Genomic DNA, 2,871 nt, shown 5'->3' with positions numbered 1-2,871 from the left:
AGAAGAACTAAAAAGCCTGTTGATGAAAGTGAAAGAGGAGAGTGAAAAAGTTGGCTTAAAACTCAACATTCAAAAAACTAAGATCATGGCGTCTGGTCCCATTACTTCCTGGCAAATAGATGGGGAAACAGTGGAAACAGTGAGAGATTTTATTTTCTTGGGCTCCAAAATCACTGCAGATGGTGACTGCAGCCATGAAATTAAAAGATGCTTACTCCTTGGAAGGAAAGTTATGACCATCCTCGACAGCATATTAAAAAGCAGAGACATTACTTTGCCAACAAAGGACTGTCTAGTCAAAGCTATGGCTTTACCAGTAGTCATGTATGGATGTGAGAGTTGGACTATAAAGAAAGCTGAGCACTGAAGAATTGATGCTTTTGAACTGTGGTGTTGGAGAAGACTCTTGAGACCTTTGGATAGCAAGGAGATCCAACAAGTCCATCCTAAAGGAAATCAGTCCTGAATATTCATTGGAAGGACTGATGTTGAAGCTGAAACTCCAATACTTTGGCCACCTGATGTGAGGAACTAACTCATTTGAAAAGACCCTGATGTTGGGAAAGATTGAAGGCAGGAGAAGGGGACGACAGAGGATGAGATGGCTGGATGGCATCACCGACTCAATGGAAGTGAGTTTGAGTGAACTCTGGGGGTTGGTGACGGACAGGGAGGCCTGGCATGCTGCAGTCCATGGGGTCGCAAAGAGTTGGACATGAATGAGCGACTGAACTGAACTGAACTGATGATTACTGGATCTGTGATAAGGGTATGTTTAGTTTTGTCATAAACCACTACACTGTTTTGCTTTCTGCATTCCCACCAGCAACAAATGAACACTTTTCATTAACTTTTGAACAAACTGCAGCCATTTTTCCACTTTCACCACCTTATCCAGTTTCTTTTGTTAGGATTTCCTAGTTGCTATCAACAAGCATTTTTTAGGCCTTATTTTACTTGGTCTGTCTGGTAATCACTCACATCCACTTACCTCTCCCACGCCTTCATCTCTGATGCTAGTCATTTCTGGTTTCCTTTTTACTTTTTAGATAGCTCCCCTTTTCTCTTTTGTGGGTCTCCTTTATCTCCATTTATTCCTCAGTCATTGGTATTTTAGAATTTCCTCCTTTACTCTCTTTTCTGACTCAGCATTCTTCAAAATTTCTAACATTAATTTAGAGATTCTTGACTGGATTTCAGATTCACATTTTCAACTGCTTATTACGATATCTCTTAGACTGCAGAAATTCAGCATTCACTCTATCTATGGCCACCAAAAGTAAGCAAACCTCTGTTCTTCATTTCTAGTTTTGGTTAATAGTCTGTCTGCTCACATCTGAAACCTGAGACCCTCTTAGATGCCTCCTTCTTGTTTAGATTTCCACATTCAAGGAAACCGAATTTACTTCCTCTGATCATTCTAATCCTACAGTCTTTACATTGCCCCATCATTCTTTTCTTGTCCTTATACAATAGAGTCCTAATTGCTCTCCTTACTTCCTGCCTCATTGTCTTCCTGTCTTTCCTCCACACCAGTGTCTGGCTGATCTTTTTACAATGTAATCCTTGATTACATTGTTCCTCTTCAATTCTCAATGGCCTTGAGAAAAAAGTGAGTTCTGTAGTGTGATGTTCAAGGTCTTTCATGAGCTGACCCTGCCCATTCTGTGACCTCATTCTCAGCTAAGTTCCCAAGACTTCACATGCTTTCTCAGGCCTTCATGAAATGCCTGTCTCTTGTCTCTTTAGGCGTTATCTCTGGTCCCTCTTTTATTTGGGGCTTTTCTGTCTTCTACTCCAAGCCCCTACTCCAGCCTATTTAGGTGTTCCTTTCTTTCTATTCCATGTGAAGTGAAGTGAAGTGGAGTGAATGTCTCTCAGTCATGTCTGACTCTTTGCAACCCCATGGACTGTAGCTCACCAGGCTCCTTTGTCCATGGGATTCTCCAGGCAAGAATACTGCAGTGGGTTGCCATTTCATTTTCCAGGGGATCTTTCCAACCCAGGGATCGAACCCAGGTCTCCCACATTCCAGGCAGGTTCTTTACCATCTGAACCACCAGGGAAGCCCGTAACCCTTTATAAACGTCTCAGTAACAAGCTCTGGGCATGACATTTTGTACTGTTTTTTTATTTGTCCAAGATCTTATGGGCTTTTTATGAGCATAATGATTACTTGAATTTAGGAATGGCTTTTCCATATTCCATTTAATTTAATATAATTTAATTGCACGTCACTTTTTTTTTTGTTTGTTTGTTTAACCACACCATGCAGCTTGTGGGATCCTAGCTCCCCAACCAGGGATTGAACCGGGGCCCATAGCAGTGAAAGCATGGAGTCCTAACCACTCAACCACCAGGGAATTCTCCATAGAATTCCTTTTGTCTTTAAAAAAGAGCTTGAGACAAGGTTGATAGGTTAGTGCTTTGTTTGGTGTGGAATCCCAGGATAGCAAGAGTGAGAGAAAAAGGAAAGTAAAGCAGGGAAGGAGGATAAGAAAACATAAGTTGGCATATTACCAAGCAGGCCTCTGCTTCACTAAGAGCTGTGGCCAGTGCTGTTCACATGGAGCATCTCCTGAAAGGTAGTGAAGGTCTGCTGTGCCCTAGGACAGACTGTTAGGTTGGGGAAGGAGGTGAATCAGGGGTGCGTTGGTCAGCGACTTCTTACTTCCTGCTTCTCATTGGCCCACAATCACCCAATTACTTTAAAATTTCCCTGACTTCTAGATGGTGTTATCTGGCTCCTCTGAGCATCTGTTGGGGACGCCAGAGGCACGGCGTGTCTCAGGGAGGCTGAGACAGTGGGTGGTGTGAAGAGAGGAAGCAGAGGCAGTAGCTGGCCGGCGGCTCTCATTTAGCAAGCAATGC

The sequence above is a fragment of the Bison bison genome, unplaced genomic scaffold (assembly GCF_000754665.1).
Source record: "Bison bison bison isolate TAMUID 2011002044 unplaced genomic scaffold, Bison_UMD1.0 scf7180017864390, whole genome shotgun sequence".
Taxonomy (NCBI): domain Eukaryota; kingdom Metazoa; phylum Chordata; class Mammalia; order Artiodactyla; family Bovidae; genus Bison; species Bison bison.
The sequence above is the reverse complement of the archived record's forward strand: the minus strand, read 5'-3'. Positions refer to the sequence as shown.